General features: G+C 24.4%; 2 protein-coding genes across 4 annotated transcripts in view; one reads left to right on the forward strand and one right to left on the reverse strand.

Annotated features, from left to right (window-relative positions):
• LOC113557509 (14 kDa phosphohistidine phosphatase) overlaps nucleotides 1–22,598 on the reverse strand; it is a 153,322-nt gene that overhangs the window by 92,412 nt on the left and 38,312 nt on the right. The window lies entirely within an intron of this gene.
• Nucleotides 1–22,598, forward strand: part of LOC113557508 (arrestin homolog) — a 94,928-nt gene that overhangs the window by 38,182 nt on the left and 34,148 nt on the right. The window lies entirely within an intron of this gene.

Below are 22,598 nucleotides of genomic sequence, written 5' to 3' on the forward strand. Positions count from 1 at the left end.
ACGTAATGGAAGAGGGAAAACCAGAGACTCTGATTCAACCAGAGAACTGTTTGAACCAAATAATATTATACGAAATTAAAGTCGTAAAATCGATTTAATAAGCACACAAATAATAATAATATATCGAACCATCAATTATATCTTATTACTTAAGCATATATATTTATTATACTATTTTGTGAATTTTTAATTCGATATTATGTTTCATATATTATATTTTTTATTATATTATAATTTAGTAGGTATGAATATATAGTATACAGAATAATATAAATAGCCGGCACGTTGTAGGTGGGTACTTAAATATACATAATATAATTTAATATTTACATATATTTCTGCATAACGTTACGGGGTTATTCAGAATAAGGCTGTGGTCCTGAGCATAAATATATATCGGTTATAAATAAGTCATTTTATACATAAGATCAGTTAAGACACACATATATTATATAATAAATGAAGTCACTATGTATCTACTTTAAGTCAAAATTTGTTGGAAGAAATAAGTAATCAATAATAAACAAGAAACAGAATAAGAACAATTTAAACTAATAATAAGCAACGATAACAATTAGGTTTAAAAAATACATGAGAAACTAATAATATATGTTTTAAATATTCAAACTTGCTTATAAATATTATAATATATAACTAAGAAAATTGTTATTTATTTTATTTATTAAAAAGTATCATATATCATAATATGACCATTATTAAGTAAAGAAAACTTAATTCAATATAGTTTTAACTTATATATGTAGCCTGCATGAATATTGAATTTCAAATAAAATGAAGAAATTATTGTTAAAACACATAGTACTTCTTATATTTTACAATATTTAAAGGTTTTAAATATTAAATTAAAATAATAACCAAGCAATTACAGATGCATAATAATCCAATACAATGGATGTATAACGAATACGTAAGGTTAACAGGACTCACTCGCGCAGCAACAACAATGGGTCGTACGACTACCCTACTTCTAGCAGAATTAAATAAAATATAACAAAAATAAGTAAAACAGAATCGTTATTTAATTACACAATTAGTATTATTGATTAGCATTATTCAACTACCAAGACGTAATATCTCAGTCAAAATAGTATATATACATGAATATAAAAGGATAACTAAAATAATAAACAATAATAATGATTAAAATATTCCATGAAAATTTTAGTAGAAAATAATACCCTGCATGCAAGATATCCAAGTTAAATGTTCAGTTAGGAAGTCGATACCCTAAATTTTAAAAATAGTTTCAATGTATGATTTTAAAACCCGATACTTTAATAAAATACATGAATTTATTATGTTTGGCACAAAACATAAGTCAAGATTCAATGACTTTACACTCAATTATTAAGTATTTAGGGTCATCGTGGACAAACTGTAAAATTACAATATAGATACATATTTACTTATAGTATAGAATTCAATGATACTTCAATGAAAATATTGAGTCATCATTTTTATCAAATTAGGTATAACATTTTTTTTTTAATTTACTGAGTTGAAAATTGAATACATTATTAAATAAACTAATAAATAATTGTAAAAGTATTTCTACAAGATTAAAATAATAAAAATTAAAAATTTCTAGAAATGTGATAACAAAAAATGAGGCGAACTGAACAAAATATTGTGACATTGAGGAAGTACATGTCGTTAAGAAAATTAAATGATACACTCGTTAATCAACAATTTGCGAGAATTTGTGTGTTGAAAAATCAGACATATTATTAACCCAGAGAAATGGGTTTATTTTATTTAAGTGAAAGATTCAAAACGAAAATAATAAAGTCAAATTGAATCCCATAAGACAAATATGTCATACACTAAGTACTATAAAAGACAATTTGCACTACTACTTTTAATGAAAACTAGTTTTTCAGCTAGAAATCTAAAATAAAACACAAAAAACATTATGGTATAAATACTTCAATCTTACAAAAACTTCTATTTAACATTGATAAGCCGTAATGAGTATTTAGTATTAAAAAAATTAATTATGTTAAATGTATGCCAAGTGTACTACTATTAAATGTTTTTACGTAGACAATTTAGAATTACAAGTACCTAGACAGAAAAAAATATATATTAAATAAAATTTTATACCTAATTCAACTGTTTTGACAAATGGTAGAATGACACGTAAAAATATATAGTACATCAAATAAAGTAAGTGATAATTTGAAATATGATAATTTTATATGAATTTTTAACAAACAAATAATTTATAAAGACGAGCACGGCATGACACTTCGGGAAATATTATAGGAGTATAATAACAAATTAATTTAATGTTTTGATCTAAAATAAATTAATAATCAGTTGAATTAAGAACAAAATTTATTAATTACCATAAAAGTGCCATTAAAATAATAATATTTTTGAGTTTAGCGTTACAATTTCTCAATTAAGTTCCCTGAATTAAACTTCAATAATTTATGTTGACATTTTATCTTATATTAAACATCTTTAATATAAATACTATATTATTGTGACAAATTATAAAATAATTAGGTTGATAAATTTATTGACTGCGAAAAACTATTTAAAATAAGTTTATATGCGTTTATTGTTTTTCTCGTCCCTCACAACAATATTTAATATCATAACTGATCAGTGATCACTTTATCGTTCATTCATTTATATTTTGCTTTTGTTTTTCTCTTTTTATTCTGACAGTGACTTAAATTATAACATGTAATATTTTAGATACATACAAATAAACTCTTCTTAAGGATAGTTCATATTTTATTAAACAGATTCGATTTTTTTTTATATATATATATATATATATAAATAAATAGATTGTAAATTGCAGTTAGATCTAAACTGAGGATTTCGTATAGATGTATGGAACGGAGGGTTTCTACTTGATATTTCTGGTTTAAGAGATATTTAATTTGGTTAAATATACTAGCGATAAATTTGATGGTGGTAGAATTAGAGTCAAAGTCCTGATATACTAATATAGAAAATATAATAATTAAAATATCACGAGAAGAAATTACCGTTATATGTTATTAATGTAAATGAAAATATTTAAACTAATTAGTAATTATTGTACACTCAATACTTATATAATACCATTAAATAGAATACTTTTTAAAAATTGACATTTGGCTATTATAATCAAAATATGAAAAATATAAATTTTTCTAATTTGCTACTATTTACATGTAAGAGAATTAAAATTAAATATATTCATGTTTTAAATAGGTAGACATAACATGAAAAACATTGAATTAATTCGTAATATTAAATAAAGTTAAAATAAAATAGTACCAACCTTGTCTTTTTATCTATAAATAACATCAAACCTATATTTTATATTTTTATTTTAACTTACATAACACACTAACATATTTAATATGTAATCTTCTCTTGATTAATAATTTGAAAATAATTAAATATAATATATTCTTACCTGTAACAAAATAATAAAAACAATTATTTAATATGATTTTTTTAAAAAGAACAAAACTGAAACATTTATTTCTTTTATTTAGTTAGTGTTGATATATATTTAAACAATATACCCAATAAAATAAAATGCATTTCATGATTCCAAAATGTATTTATGTTGCATTAGATTTTTATATTCTAAATACGTCGATTGGTTAAGAATTTAAAATAATCTTTGGTCGTCCAAGTGGCGAATCAAAATACTCAAAAGAATCCATATATAATCACGTTACAAGTTCCCAACTCTCTATACCTTCAACTTTTAGGATACCAAATCCAAAAATCTTTGGAATTCAAACATATTGGCATTATGTTCGATAAAAGTCCTCGCTCTAAATTAAAAAAAATATAAGCATTCCTCAAAAACCTATTGAATATATACTTCACTCAGTTATAAAATCAAAACTTTCGAACCAAAACTCATTCTCATTATATACAAATCTCTTTTAAGGCATACATGGGGAAATGTGATTCAAATTTGGGGTCTCGTTAATCCATCCCAAATATGTACAATTTAAACGTTTACAATCGAACACTAAATCTATACGATAACTTCTACACTATAATAATATATAAAACTACACGCATTCCACCCAGATTTTACTATATACATCATTACCAATAGGTCATTTACCATTATTAAACATTTAAATTCTACAAATTTAATAAAATAATATGTAAATACACATCAATGACTTATTATTATTTACAAATCTTAATTATATAAAAAAAAAAAAAATAAAGTAAACACATAATAATACGCCAGGATTTATAATTGCATAGTCTCCTCTTCATATTATTATATATCATTGTTTTTTTTTTCAATAATACACTCTAAATAATTGCATTTACTATGCATTGGTGCAAAAATTGTAAATATGAAATTAAAAACAAAAAATAAAAATGTATTATATCGAATATTCTGTAATAAAAAACTTAGTTGTTTTTAACTATTATTAAAAATAATGATTTTATTGACCTAGAGTAAGTTTTTACCATCAGTTGTTCAAAACTATCCTATGCAGTGATATATTAGGAGTAGACAGGTCATTATATTTGTATATGACCGCATATAGTTGAGATGTCGACAGAGTAGAGCCGTTACCAGTTTACCACTAACACAGTAACACGGAAACTAAGCCGTATAAACTACAACTGATGGAAATGGTGTCATCAATAATATTTTCAACGGTACCAATGTACAACGTCACAGATAAAATAACAAAAAGAATTGAATCGTGCATTTTTTATTTTGAATCTCCATTCCGCTGAATCATGGGTAAAAAAGAATCAAATTAAGTCAATAAATTCAATTATTTTAATAAATTGAGATTCAAACCTATTTTCAATTTTGTACGTTATTTTTTCGCTTAAAACGTTTTCATAATTATTATTTACGTCTATGTATTTATTTTTAAAATAATTGAACAAAATAGAATCTAAATTTTTTTTGGTAAATTAAAAGGGTTGACGAAAAATTGTAAATAGTTCAGTATTATCAATACCGGAAAACTCTAAATAAAATCCTAAATCATATACATACATATCCACCCTACTGGTTTAGAAACGAATACATTATCCTCTTTTATCCTATCAAAATATAATATTCTGATACCTTAGGGAAATCATTTTGAATACACAGTAATACGAAATGAATTATTACGTAAAGGCTTAATACAAATATATTTGTAAACACATATGTGTATATACTAAATATAAATATTTTGTTTACTCTAAGATAAACTATTTTATATATATAAATATAGAAAGAATAGGAAAAGAAAAATCATAACAGTTTAAATAAAACCTTTAAAATAATCATGTATTTTGGTGTTTTTGTATGGTATAAATATATTCCTATTCTAATCAATGGATTAAATATATAATGTATGTAGCTTTAAAATAATGTATAACTTCTGTATGTGTATTTTTTTTTTAACTCATTATACATTGTTTCATATAAATTATTATCCAGTTTTAAATTAAAAGTACTTAAATAAATCTACACCGAGACCTAGACTAATTTCCTAACTAAAAAGTACAAACAAATTAACTTAACTTAATGATATTTTGTTGTATTACACTAATGTGTTGAAGATAAATAACGAAAATAAGAAGAAAAAAAAATATAAAAAAAAAAATTTATAAAACTAGAAAAATTAGTTAGGTACTGTGAAATAAAATAAAAATTAACAGTATTAGTAAGTATAATTGATTTTTAAAAACAAATCAATAACATAATATATTTTATATTGCACATCGTGAAATTAAATATTCTTACAACTATAAATATACTTATGATGTTCTGATATGGAACGAATCAAGTGAGGAAAGCTGAAAAATTCCATTATCTTAAATGACAAGAAAAGAATAACACCGTATAAAAAATCTGTATGATACTGTTACGCGTTGTAAACAAAATAAATTGATATATTATTATTTTAAACACGTACCTATTGTTTGAAAACGAAAATAAAGATGATAACAAAACAAAACGGAATTACTTTAATGGAAACATTCAACAATAAATAAAGCACCTAATAGTATTTTATAAAAATATAAAACACAAATCTCAGGGGTATTATATATATATGTTATTTGAAAGATTCATAGATCGGTATACAAATTTAATTGTTTCAAGAGTGAATAAATTAAATAGTTGTGTGTAATATATTTATAGAAAATAGTGAATTTAATTTTTTAATAATTTAATTGTTTATATAAAATATTAAGACTTCAGCAAATTCTTTTACGAAGAAATTTTAAATTAAAAATTATTTGGATCAAGTTTTTTCTAAAGTTTAGTTGACCTGAAGCAAGTTTTAATTTAAAATATTTAAACAAAAATATAAACCTGCAGTAACTAGTTAGCTCATGTTGAAAAATAAAGTGAGATAAATCCTTCGTGTTAAGCTTAGGTAACAAAAATAAAGGATCCTTATAATTTAAATAAGCATAAAAGGTTTATGATGACAAAATATTCTGTAATGAATGAAAATCAAATAATAAATATGATATTATGTGGTGCATTTAATGGAATTCAACGAAATCAGTCACATTTTGATATATAGTTTATATAGGTACTCATTTAAAAAAATTAATTAACAATGGTTGAGCCAAAAAAAAATTCTTAATTTAAACAACAGTTAAATAATTTCTACAAAACAATTATATAAGTAAAAACTTTATTCAAAATAATAAATAAAAACAAATTCATTTGAGTGCGTGGTAACATTAAAAGTATGATTCTATTCAAACATTTTACTCGAATGGAAAGTAAAAAATATTTTATAATTATTGCAAGTACAGTTAATTTATAATACTAAACGAAAATATATAAATTCTTGAAAGTATAAAGCATAATAATACAGGTATGTACGCACACAATCAGCATTAAAATAAATTATATATGAAGTTTGTATTCAAAAAAAGTTTAATATTTTTTAATTACTTGTATTTTTATATGTATAATTGACGGAAGAAGCTTCTTTTATTTATATTCATTCGAACACTTGAATTAAAGCTAAAAGCAATATACCAACTAATATTATTATTTGTATATTTTATAAACCATCTATCGAAATTTTATTTAGATACGAAATATGAGAAAACCATAATTTTATTTATATTAGTTATTTACTAAGAAATACAAGTTTTGAGTATTTGAGTTTTATATGGCTTTCAATATAAATTTGAAAATTAAACTCTAAATTAAGATGGTATAGATTTTTTTTCAATTTTATTTATTTTTGTGCTCAAATTCGATACATAAGTCAATTTGTAACTACTTTACTCACCATACATCGAATATCACGACATTCTCGAATTTCCCAAGAGATTGTGTACAATATTAAAAATAAAGGTAAATAAAAATAAAATAAAAACTTATGCACACTCTATACACATATTAATATTATATTGGTTATTTAATAGCTTTGAGGTTATATAAATATAAAATACAATATACTATATATTGTTTATGAAGTTATTTCCTATTCAAAATTATACAATTCCAACATATAATGAACACGCTGTAAATATCTTCTTCAATTAAATACAATATTATACTGTAAGGTTGGTATATGTATATCTATGTACCTATATGTAGCTACTATTATTACCGATTGGTGGCATTAACCAAATTATTAATTATATTTAACCACTAAAATATTGTTTAAACTAACTATATTCTGTAAACATACAGAGACAGGTAATGGAAAAGCTTTTGATTAAAATATTCTCACCCGTAGATTGTTGTACCTAGTATTGTCCATTGGTATAGTTATAGAACGCCAAATAACTAACAATAACATTTTTATCGATATATTATATATTACGAAATTAACGTTTGAGAATATTTAAAAGAGAAAATACCTAAAACAAATAAGTAAATGCAAAAGTATCAACAATTATAACATGCTCATGTTGAAGAATGATAATGAAGACTCTATACCATACAATGAATGTCGACGGAATAAAAGATATTCGTAAAATAATTAAATTAATACACTTAGTTAAGTTGTTCAACATTGCAATATATATGTTGGATTCCTTATTAGTAGTTACAAGTGGTACAAATCAGTATTTTATTTATACTTGGCGGAAAGTGCAATACATGATTATATTCGATCATGAGCTTTGTAAGTACTAATACTGATCTCGCGGGGTTTTTAATCGTTATAAAATAAATTAACTTATTTATCTATGTTAAAAACTTTTAAAAACCATGTAACTATTTAAGTACATACGTTAAGAGTGGAATTGAAAATATATGCAATCGAGGCGATCGGTGGACTATAAGCCAATGTAGCGACGCGCGACGTGGAGATTGTCGATTATAATGTACCTATAATAATTATAATAATATTATAACATATAGATAACAGAATTTATGAAATAAACAACATAGATTTAATGCAAAAAAGAAAAAAAATTATTAAAATTATTGAACACGTATATACAAAGTCAATTTTTGGTATGTGTTAAAGAAATCCAAACGCAAACATTTTGTTCCAAAACATAATTTTAAAAATAAAGTTACCTTTATATTTAGGTGAATTAAATGTCAGAACAATAAATTACGTTCTTATCGTACTGAAAAAACATGAGTAGATCGCATAGTAAACCCAAATAAAAATATCATGCGAGTCCTTACTATCACACTGATATACCTATAACAATAGATAAAATTAAAATATAATGTACATTGTCTGATCCGTAATATAAATCTATTAATCAATATACAATTATATTAGCCGTGCAATTAAACTACGTGACCGATGCGCTATGGTCAGCATGTTCCTACGTGGCTACGTACGGACGTCGCGTCGATCGTCGACAGAAATATTAATTTAGGACGTTTATATTAAAATTTGCAACGTCGGCCAATCGGCAGCGGTAGATACCTGTAAATGATGGATTGCGATAGCTGCGGTCGAGGAGATTATCCCAAATCGCCGAACTACGGTTCACGACCTGCACACCACCAGCCGCCACGTGAATTTGAAAAATCGTTCGATACGAAACATAAGTGATTTCGGGGACATATTTCACGGAAGGGTATTTTAGATGTATAGTATGACTATAAAGTCGTATAACTTCAACTAAAGTGTTAACATTTAAGTTCTGCAACAAGATGAAAAAAACAACGATAAATCAATACCTACATCCCTTTATTGGTGTGTTTAAAATCTGAAAATACATTTAAACAATTATCAAATTATCATCAACAAAAACACATGATCGAATTTAATAAAAAAAAAAATTTAAGTCTGTCTACATTAAAATCTCTGCACGAGTTATTATAAGTTTGACGATGAAAACATATCATATTAATGCGCTGATGACATTTTATAACAAAGCTAATGTTGCTTTTTTTTATTAAATATTTAAGACTAACAAAATATACAAATGATATTAAAATAATTTCAGTGAGCCTTTTTAAAACCCTATCACCCTCAGAAAACATTTTTCATAGGTAGTATAAATTACTGGCATATAAATTTTTTAAGACAATATTTCGGTATATGATGTGAAAAACTAAAAGAGTTCACCACCTCTGCTGATATATAGGTAATATGTTATATCTTAATAGGTACTTAAAGATAGAGGAAAAATTCAAGCACGTATATTGCATATTAGCAATTTTTGCTATAAAGTCAAAATTTAGGAATCAATTACAGTGCTATTGAACAATATCATTTTCAAAATGAATGTTAAATTTCCATCCAAGATATTGGATTTTCCGTATTTGATTTCAGCGGGTTCACTGATTGCACCAAAATCCAATAGAACATTAAAATAAAGTATTTATACGTATTTTATGTATCAGACCATTTTTTTTATTTTGCTCAACTTTGTAATTTTGTATCATTCATTGATGTTTGATGACAATTTTATTAGGTTTGTTGGTTCTACAAGCTAACCTTCCGTCATTAATTTTTCATCAATATATTATGTTATTTATTTAGTTTTAAAATTACTATTAATTATTATATTATCATTATTTTAATAATAACCATTATTTAGTAAAGATATCTATAATGTATGATGCTATTATGCTAATAATAATAAAATTATAAAAATCTAATTTTAATGTAACTATAATTATAAATATGGGCTTACTGTAATACTAATATACTATTATGCATTAAATTATACTAAGATTTTCTATTCTATTTTTATTTAAATAAATATGAGGTATAAATACATTTCAAATTTCATATTTAAAAGGTTTATTCTTTAAATTATTCCACAGTAAAATAACTATGTACACACATCTAATTCAAAATTATTTTTAAGTAATTGTAAAAGATAAATTTTTTATTTTTTTTAACTAATATTTGTCCAATAACAAAAAACTATAGGTACCTTATTTTTTTCATTGTTATGTTTATTGAAAGAACCACTACCAAGTTTTAATTTTTAAATGAAAAAATAACTACATATAACTTCTAAACATTGCAATCTATTCTGACATCAAAACCCAAATTAAAATGTTTACACAAATAAAATAGCAAACACGTTGGTTAAAACAGCAAACGAAATTTTGAGAAATTAAAAACAAAATTTATGATTGGCCAAATCTATGTACAAACAGAAAAGAAAACAATTCAATTTAATTAATCGTCTATAGATAACCCATACAAGGATAAGTAGAATAATACACAAGTTCCTAATAGCCAATAAGGAACATCCCCAATGTAGAAACTGTGGCGTTAGTAAGTAAAACACTTAATAACAAAATGCTACATCAACGAATTTAAAAAATATAAAATCCCTTCTAAAATGAAGAAAGAATTTCGGGACTAAGTGATCTATTTTTTTTATAAATAATTAAATTTAACAACGTAGTTATAGTTTAATAAATGTCATTCTACCGTTTGTTATATTATTAGACAATATTTACAGTAAAAAATATTTAAATTGTAATCTAACTTACTATGTTACCATTATAAAGTTTTTAACTATACAGTCTACAATTGTACATTTTATAACTAAAAACTTTTTCTCCGATGTTTTTTTTTTAAAGATCAATAACAAAAATAATGCAATTATTATGTGCGTAAAATATTTTATTATTAAAAAATATGTATTAATTTTTGAGTATTAAAAAAATTAAGTGACATATACCATAGAAAAATATAACTTATGACTATGCAATCAACTATATAATGAACACAAGAAAATTTATTAAATCCCATCGAAAAAAAAAAAGAATAACAGCAAAAAACAGGTTGACTAGTAGAAAGCAGAATGTTAAAATTGGCATAAAATATATTCTTGCAACTCCGAAAAAAACGAAATGAAGACCCGGTATATACAAAATGATGATATTTTATAACGTAAACACAAACGATAAAAAAAGGTAAATTGTAGCCCAACTTTTTATAAATTGTATTTTATATAAAAAAAATTTTTATTATATGGCTTTTTATTCTTCCATTACCCCTCCAAACTCGTATCGTGTTTCTTACCTTTATATTTTATAACATATGTATACATAAAAAAAATATATTTAATAAACGTTGAGGGGTAAATAACCATGTCTTACAAGTAATAACAAGGTGGGAGTATTATAATGTATTATAATTAAAACAAACGTACCAAACTCAAATAGTTATTTTTAATAATTTCTTATTGTCCGCAAAAATATTTTATTTTAATATAAATTCTAAAGATGTACATTTATTAAAAATAGAAATATATCGAAATATTTTCAAATACACATTAATTTAGTTGTCAGACCAACATTTGACACTATAGGTGAATCAACAATCACTATATCACCATATATTGAATTCTCTTGTAAATGGATTTTGGTAATCTATGTAATCATTGTAAACTAACGCAACAACGGGATTTTAAATATGAACTGTTATAATGGGTTGATCAATTAATTCATAATAATAACAATAATGTCTTTTCACATAACATAATATACAGAAACAGTTTTTTTTATTGTTTTCGTTAATTATTTATTCCTTTTTTTTATCAGTTCCTAATCATTTTAAATTAACTGGTGTTTAAAAATTGTATGTAAAACCATCGGTTTTCTTGTTTATTTTGATTTTAACAATTCGATTTATTTTAAAATATTGGTACATATGTATTTATAATTCATTTTTTTTGTCTATAGACAAAAGCTCAGAATCTAGGCATACATTGCTGATTTATGTAGGTATTAACATATTTTATATTATATAATAATAATTATAGTAAAAAATATAATTAATGAATTTTTTTTTTTGTTATTTTATATGATTATATTTTTGAATACATTATTATTTGAATAATGATTCGTATGAATACGATTGAACCAAAAATAAAAAATATGTATGATTTCTTAAGTACTTAAATTTGTATCCGAATACTTAACCTATATTTATTAAGTTGCGTTCTTTTAGCTTCTATTATCAATGCATCTACTCGTATATAAATAAAAGAACATTAACTGATATTTTGATGAAAAATATTACCAAAACACTGATGGACAGTAGTTGAATAAAATTAATATTAATGAATGTTATAAATAAAGTGAATAAAATAAATAATTATTAAACATTATATTTTGAAGTGTAGGATTGGTAGAGATACTATATAATGTTTATAGTTATTTCAACACCTCCTGAATAAAACCATTAAATATACCAACCACAAAATAGTTTGTTTATATAAGAGAACCGTAAATCTTACAAGCATCTTAAAAATAAAATTAAAATTAACTAAGGATAATAAGACTTAAGGAGATAACGAATAAGTAAATTGTTCAGAATAATGTTCTAATAATTAAGCATACTAGATACCTAGCTACCAATGTTAATTAACGCTTTGAATTGTATAAGACTGTCAAATATTTAGTTGCCCTCCCATTAAAATAAAAATTGAAAAATATTTATGTACTTCGATATTAATATGTATTTTCTCAGAACACTTGGGATGCTATAAAATTATTTTTATGATTTCACATTATAGCTTTTCTACGACAAGCCAATTAAAAACTGGATTTATTACAATGTTAAAATTGTATCAATTAAATTTGATAACGACAAATTTGTGATTTACTCGAAAACGGCTTCGATCGCGTAACCTAATCACCATAGCCCATCGGTTTACGAGTCGCTCAAATAGCCTGACCAACAACAAAATTACGTTGTATACTAAATAATCATTATAAAATTTACACAGCAGCCACATGAGTTCCCGCCAATAGTTCATTTTTATTTCTAATTTCGATTTTCCACTGCCACTCGTACAGTCAATAATTTCATAAAACCGTTTTTTGAATTTGAAAAATATGCGTAATGTAATACATTATAGTTGCCGTGTGTAGAACGTTGTTACGTGTTGTAATGATTGTTAAAATGGTTTTCTTTATAAAAATTATGCATATTATGTTTTTAAAATTGAATATAACCATGTATAAATACCGAAGAACAGCATTCGTACAATTCGTTTATTTTTATTGGGCATAGGTGGTATATGATTACCTTTAACTTACACCGAAGCATCGTAATTCAAGATGTATTGTGCTAAATAATAGACGTTCAATACAATTAACGTCCATCGCGATTTTAATGCGTAATACTTTTTTAACAATAACTTGTATTCACATATAATATACGAATGTTTAAAAGGATTTATTTGAAATCGACTATAAATACTTTTTACATAAATACAAACGATGATAACTACATTCATATTGTATAATAAGGTACGCGTCCCAAGAGTTTTATGCGTGATTGCATATTGTAGAAGACACGTGAGTTATACAAATAAAATAAAAAATAAAGCAGCCAATTAAAAGAAAACCGAACGAATAAAAAAACCATAAACATCGTGGAATAAATAAATACTGTATAAATGTATTGTGTAATGTACTTATTCGTATATTTTTATTTTACAAAACGAAACGTTAATTTACTCCATACATTGGTCTCAAAATGATACAAATATAAGAATATAATATGTAAATAATATAAACCGAAAAACAATTTTATCGATTAAAACGCTGTTCGTAGCAATACAAAATATTTTCAAACGACGAACGATGCCACGATAAAACTTTGATTGAAAGCTGTCTAATTCGCAGAACATCATTAGATAAATTTTTCAATTTTACCAAACATAGTAAATTCAAATAACGAAATCTGTAGTGACTACGTATATATCTAGGTATACGGCTCATCAATCATTTCAACCGCAGCGGTACGATTCCGTGGTTAAAACCAGCCATAATATTGATGAACGTTTGTATAACGAATGCGTAGCGTATTACCACGACGACAATAATTGTGCATATAGGAACCCAGTGACGTAATCATGGGAGAAGTAGGCCATGCCCTACCCCCTTTGATGGTACCAACGTATTAACATATTTATATAGTTTTTATCATACATTTGAAAAATTTACTAAGGGTTAGTGCTTTTAATTCTTAACAATTTGTTTGATAGTAATTTTTTTTATCAGTTAATTATTGAGTATTTTTTTAAAAATATTTTTGCTTTGCCCTCTTCCCATTTTAAAATCTTGGCTACCCCACTGTAAGAACCCGTAACAACATTAACTATATTCAATGTAAGTTAAACATTCGATATCTTGTGAAATTTGTAATATTATGGCGTTATATACCATACAAAATGCAACGTATTATCGTGCTTTATGACCGGTATACCCACCTTATATTAATAACGTGCTAATGTCAAACTCTTCGGAGTTTCGTTGATGATTTCTTGACATATATTGTACCATAAACATTGTGTCGATCGAGTAAACGTTTTACAAGCTCAATACGACTGGGGTACTCCACTTTTTTTTTTAAACTTTTTTGTACAACCGCATTATAAATAGTTTGAATGATTTATGCAATCCCGACAATTTTTTTTTTTTGCAATTGACTCCTTCATGACGTTTTTAAATCGACCAAAGTATATTTTGATCGTGTCAGTTTGAAACTGATTCTGTCAAATTAGTAAAATAGGGTAAACGTACTGCATATAGAGGTGAATGTTTGCTATTAACTGGTAAAACATTTTTACTCGGTAAGAAGTTCTTAAAATACATACAAAATGTGTATACAATTGATTTTTAATTATACATAAATTTCAAAAATTCACACAAATTTTCAAGGTTAGACGGAATATTAAAAGCATCAATTTATCATACTTAAACTAAAGATATACGTTTAACAGGGATTTGAAATTTAGTTTGAAATTTATCCCCGAAATTATCAATTTAATTTTTAGTTATAAATCAAATATTGTTAACAATGTTTCTTATCTTTTTAGAAGTCGTTACATTAATTTTTTCCATATTAAACCCTAAGGGCCAGTTGCACCGACTCCGATTAAAGTTAATCACAGTTTTATCGGCCAAATTAGGCCGGTTAAAATATGTTATCAGTGATTAAGCGTAATCGGAGTTTAATCGGAGGCGGTACAACTGGCCCTAAGAGTTTTAGGTTTTTATAATATTTTTTAAAGACATAATTGTTTTGACATGCTCTTTACCGTATTAGTGAAATTGATTTTTGATTTTAGATTTGTAAAATAAAACCCATCTCTACCCAGTCAAGTTTACTAACTTGGAAAATTACAAAGACGCTTTATATACATGTTTGATTACAAAATTGATTTTATAAATACGTCAACAACTGAGATTCTAAACCACATTGGCTAAGGCTATTTTATTTGATCTTTAGTTAAACGACGTAAGTAATTTAATGTTTGGGTATAAATTATTAAAGGGTTATGTCAACTGTCTTGACTTTTTACCACTAATTGGATCTGATGCTCCTGCATTTAACTCGAGGAATTGATATTTTCATGTCGACTTATTTCAATGAATTATTTTTATAATATTTCAAAATGCCGTTTGCCTGCAAAGTCATTTAACGGTATAAACAATTTTGATTTTAATTATGATCCAAAAGTTAAACTGCGTATTTATAATTGATTGTAAATAATTGTAATTGATTGTCTATTAATAATACTTTTTAAGATTTAACAATGTTCATTGCAGCTCTTGCAGTACGTTTATTATTATTATTTATTATTAAACATTATAATAAAATCAAAAAATAATAACGATAAAACGGAATATGACGTAATATAAATACATATTGATATCGTAAATCATTATGATTAATTAAATTCATAATAACACACGCACGCTGATAGTATATACAATAGCTTATTAAATGTATTAATGAAAAAACAATCTATATCGTTTAAAAACGAAATATTTTAAATATTCAAAATTATACCCTGTTAAAAATTGTTTTTTCCACTTTAATAGACAGTTTTAAACGATTATTATTTCGTTCATTTTACAGCGGATAATAAACATTTTTAGTGTCGATAGAAAATTTAACGCTGTGACGTCACGTTATAGATAATTCAAAAGTATATCGTTTATTTATTAAACTTAATAACCTTGCGTCGTATTAAGTACGGTGGTTATAAAAACAGTAGCCATTAGTCGTTGCTTACGCCATAATATGTCTGTCTGACCGGTCAAACGCAAATATATACTCATACCAACTAAAAACCATCATACTAACATGTACCAGCGACATATTTCCCGTCTTAATACATACTCATCCCTACGTAAACTGAAGCTAATAGCGGATGTGCGTTACGAGTTTGTATCTTAATAATAACAATAATATATAGCATACGCGTGCCAGCCGAAATACTGGTGTTCGCGTTTATATACTGAAACTATACGTTCAGCTATAATAACGGTATAGCTGATCCTTATTTAGCGTGAGTACAATTTATTTTTCCGCGTTGTGCGCAATCCGTCGGAGGAATTTTCTTCAGAAAATTAGACATATTACACGAACATGTATACTTAGGAAGTGTTATTTGATGTACAACATTAAAGGGAAAAATCCACAATAACACATAGCACGCGAAATTATTAAGGAACCTGTACAGCTGGTGACAATCAGTCACTTTTCGAATTTTTCACAACGTTTAGGCGTGCCCTCGAGGGTGCGGCTCTAAAGGAAATTGCCTTCCGCTCCAATTTTCAGAGTAAAACTACTCATTCCACTCTTTAAAACTAGTGCGTACTACGCCCACTATTCGATTCAACTCTTTTGTTTAAATACATATACATATACATATACATACAAACATACACGTACACATGTATATACATACATATTACATATATAAGCCCTCATTTAAGACAAACAAACACCTACATATAAACACATTATATATTTTATTTAGAGTCAACAAACATTATGATCAACGATTCTATACCAAAGTGCTCGGTCACATATTATTTACAGTGGCGAGAAACATTAAAAATTTTCAATCGCAATTTTGAAAAGATTATACCTACACCTATATATTTTTAATATAACAGCACATTCTTAAATTCGTAAGACCTAAATATAAATGGTAATGAGAAAAAAATCTGGTAAATAGTATATACCTAAAATAGATTTAATTAGTTATTTTCTTAGAAATTAGTTTAAGTAAAACTTAAAATAAATTGTTCAACCACTTTGCAAACAAAATAAACCGTTATTTTGGAATTTAAAATAAAATTTACAAAATGTATGGGTAAATTAAAATTAACATAATGTAAAATGTTGTATGAATACAAATCACATCATTTATACTTTTTTAATGCTACCAAATAAATACATGCACTAAGACGTACATTTAAATCATAAACAAAATCAATGATTTCAAGTAAAATAAAAACGTTAAAACTAATAGAGAAAATAAAAGTAATCACAATTATAACTTAAAGATGTAAAAGTACTTTACAAATTTACTTTTTTATGAAAATGAGTTTATCGATTAAAAATTGTTCTAATATTATGTGAAACATACATTAAAATAAAGTATATTCTCTATTGATTAAGACCTTATGGGTACGCATTGTTTCGAAATGGAAAGGAAAGAAAAATTTATTTAACTAACAAATAATTTGCAAAAAAATAATTTAAATTATTTTATTTAGTTAATATAAAAATCAAACCTCATACATCTGTTAAACAGATTTTTCAGAAATATTTTTGAACGTACCGTGGAAATAATTGAAAGGAACCTGTCGTTTATAAATTGGGTAGTAAATTAGCAACGAACCGAAAACATTAGTCAAGTTACCGAGAAACTCCATTCACACGTGAAGTATATGTATGTACAAATGTTAAGATTAACGCATGAGCGCATTTAGCAAATGTTGACTGTCGCAATAACTTAACCCCACCGATGACTGGCAATATTCATATAATAAAAAAATGTATCGTTATATGCTTGGTAAAAATTCTGGAAAATAAAATTATTTTTAGAATCAAACAATTTATGAAACACAATCTCAGCGACCGGTGTTTACGAAATTGATTTTTATTCAATTTAATGTATACTAATGTTCGTTTGTAACTACTTAAAATCTATATGCTGCACATAAAAAAGAATATCAATTTACCCTTTTTTGGGTGGATTTTAAGTTTTAAGGTTTCAACACTTAGAAATATAAATGCATGAAAGTGCAGAAGCATTTGAGAGACTAAAAACATCACACATTTATGCAATTTGAAATGACAAGATATAGTTGCGGCTTACCGTTGCGTGATAATAATTACATATAATATGCAAAGTAAAAAAATAAATAAATAACATAATATAGCACGTTTGCACTTCAAATAAAAAAAAAAACCGAATAAGTCTAAAAAATAACAAAAACGTGCAAATTTAAATGTTAACATTTACCGGACATCTATATTCCGAAAGTCAACAAACGCTAGTATACAGTGTAACAATAGTCAGTGAACAATTTTCTTACCTTCAACAAATCGTTTTGTATACGTCGGTATGGCTATTTCAAATGGTAAATTCTATTCAATACGGACAATTCCATCAAATTATATAATGTTATCGTATAGTAATGCCAAAGAGTAGTACATAAAATTAACTGGCATCGTACATTTTATTGCGTTATTCAAAATGCAAATCTTAACACAGACAATTCTACGTACTTTTCCTGCACATACTCAATACACTTACGTAAATAAGCGATATACTAATAAATAACTTCAATAAAACAAACTATATTTTTTAATGCAATGAGTTAAAAGTTATTAATACACTTTTTTAAACTGCCAATTAAATGGAAAATAATATTCAAATTTACAAAACAGAAGCGGGAATAAATTAAATGTACTTACACCGTGAAATATAATTCTATAAAAGTATCTATTATTTTCCTCCAAACCTAACCTAATGTTATTTTAAATTTATGAAATCTTGTAATATTTAAAAACCAATAGATTTTTCAAATAAGTTACAATTATTATTAATATTTTACAGTTTATTTGATCAAATTATGTTTGAATGTTAATTATTTTAAATAACCAATAATCTCGTAGAACGTTAAATTGTACGAGAAAAATTATGTCATTAAAACTAGTCCTCAAAAATAAATAATAATATTATTTATAATTCATGTCGAAAAATACCATTAAACTATAGATTTAATAATGTTTTGAATATAACATTTATGAAAAGGATTTATTCTATACTTAAATTTAATTTAAATTAGTTTAAAGAGATTACATAAATAATTTCAAGAATAACAGAAGATTAATTTCCATAAATATTTCAATTAATATATATTTTCTACGATCAATGAACAAAATTCTAAATAACTTTAAAAGTTGAATAAGGAATATTTTGAACAAGAAGTCAATTTCTTCAGTCTTTGTTAAAATATATTAATATTTATTTTAAGATGTCAACAACGTAAATGACAATATAATATTATAGACTGTACAAATATAATATATTCATATTATGAACACAGCTTTGTACAGAATAATACGTAACTATAAGTTCAAAACATCTGTGAAATTGTTTTGTTTAAACTTCTGAACTCTTAAAAAATAAATATCGTAATATCTATACTTAATTAGATGAAGGTATAACTTGCTTGTATACCAAACAATTTTACAAAAATATATAAACAATTCTAAAACAGTTTTATGAATTAATTATCATAGAAAAATATTAATACAACAATATAATTAACTACTAAAATTACCAAAGACAAAAGTCCTACAAATTTGTATAAGTGTACTGCAATGACATAAATGGGGACAACTAAAGCTATTCTAACCTCTGTAGTCTACATAATATAATGTAATAATTGTTAAAAACCATCCTTGTTTATTTAATCATTTCAAAAAAGTTATACACGTACAATTTATTTTAAATAATAAAAATAACTAAATCCTTTACAAAAAAAATTATTATTAAATAAAATATTTTGATTATAATGTATATACAAATGAGACGATGGTTTTTACACTAATAATTAAACTATACTATAAACTTATACTTATTTTTCCCACCACTTAAAATGTGTACGCTAAATATTATATAGTTATAATTACAAATATACAAATAATTTGTAATAATACAAGTGAACTACACTAAATTTAAAATTTAAATTTTAGAATAAAATATAAAAATAAAAGAAGTATGCCTGTATTTTTAATCGTTTATTATTGATTAATATTAATTTCATATTTTAAAAACGTTTAAATTATAACTTATGAAAAAAATCAACGATATGAAAACATTTATATGTGCGTGTTTAATAATTATTATAATATTATGATTCTAACTCGGGATTCTATATATAATAATTATGTATACATAACAATGCATGCATTTTAGCTATTATACTCATGTAAATAAAATACAAAAAAGTTATATAAAATAATTCATTAACACAGCTTTATAATATTTAACCGGAAAACTACAAAAATATGTTTATTGTGCAATAAAGGTGAATATAAAACCACTCCCCAATGACCCAATACCAAAGGGATGTAGTTAAAAATTTTGATCGTTGAACTTTTCATACTGTCACCTTTTTCGTAGACGATTAGGTTAACATGAGGGAATAATAAAACAGATATACTTTTTCTCAATCCCTTATGTACTATACCCTCTTTTAATTATGATAGTTAAAACTTTTATGTCTCTCGTTTTTGTGTACGATATACAGAAGATAAACTCATTAATAAAGCTTTCTAAAACTTAATACTCAAAATTCAGAAACGTTATGATTTATAACACAATAAATCGAATACATAATAAAAATATCAACGTTTTTTAAAAATAAAAAATAAACCACTGTGAAAAATTTATGCGAGGATTTGTTTTTATTATTATTATGTTTAATTAATAAAAATGCGATATTAAAATCATTAAGTTATAACTACGTACATTTGTATGGATGTAATTTTATTATCTACACTTATTTAGATAATATTCACCTCCCTCTTATTAAGGAATTTATAGAATAATTATCGTAATTAATCTAACTTTTAACTTATTGTATTTAAATACAGTATAATTATTATACTTAAATAATATGTATACCTACATTTTTTTTTAAACTTATAAATGAACAACTTATTTGAATATTATACTTAATAACTATTATTTATTAATTTATATAAACAACTCAATAACTGTAATCTAAAATAACATATTAAAATGAAAATCTTTAATAAACATTAAAATTTAAAAATTGATTAAAACACCACCATGAAATTAACATATATATAGCTTAAAACCTACCAACATTATTATCTATAAACATTCATACACTAACAATAACAGTAAGTCACATTCTTTATAATAACTCAATGCGTATATTATTATATATAATAAAATAACTTAAGAATATTTTCTATTTGGGTGTGTAATCATATGCGTAACAAAAAAAATTCTTAGTAAAAAATTTTAAACGTGGCGTTTAATGTTCAATGTAATTTTCTTTTATAAATATTAGCATTTTCCCTGTATAAAAATTGGCAAACAAAAAAAAGTACCCTATAAAAGTTTTTGAATTTATATTATGGTAATATTAATTTATCAAATATAATTTAAAAATTCTATAGGAATATAAATAAATTGTTAAGTACACATAACGTATTATATTGAATTTGTATGACTAAATAAACATTACACAATATTTAAATAAATTATTATATAAGTTTTTTAATATATTGATTTTATTACATGAATAGATTTTCCCATAATATAAATTGCATAGAATAATAAAACATCGTAAGCTTTAAAGAAAACAATATATTTAGAATAATTATAAGACAGTAGGTTGCCATAGACACTAGACAGTATATTGTACAATTAATGGACAAAAAAAAGTTTACTATGTATTATTTACAATTGATTTTCGTCTTCTACGCACCGATGTAGTAATAACACATATACGGAACGCCGTGTTATCAACTTATAAACATATACATTAATCAATTTTTATTATACCATAATTTCTAAGCTACGTAACGCGCATAATATAATAAATAATGTAACATAAATTATAGACTATTATAACTTTGATCATAGATAATTTTTAATTATATTATTCTATAATTATTATAGAATAATATTATAACTCGATTGTTAATACTAAAGAAAATATCAAAATGTTAAAAAAAATATATTTATAACATTAAAATATCTACTTATAAAAATAATTCTATACAAATTATAAGATAATAAAAAAATATATTTCTAAAGATTTAATGGATCATTATCAACACATTATGAATAGTAAA

The sequence above is a fragment of the Rhopalosiphum maidis genome, chromosome 4, assembly GCF_003676215.2.
Source record: "Rhopalosiphum maidis isolate BTI-1 chromosome 4, ASM367621v3, whole genome shotgun sequence".
Lineage (NCBI taxonomy): Eukaryota > Metazoa > Arthropoda > Insecta > Hemiptera > Aphididae > Rhopalosiphum > Rhopalosiphum maidis.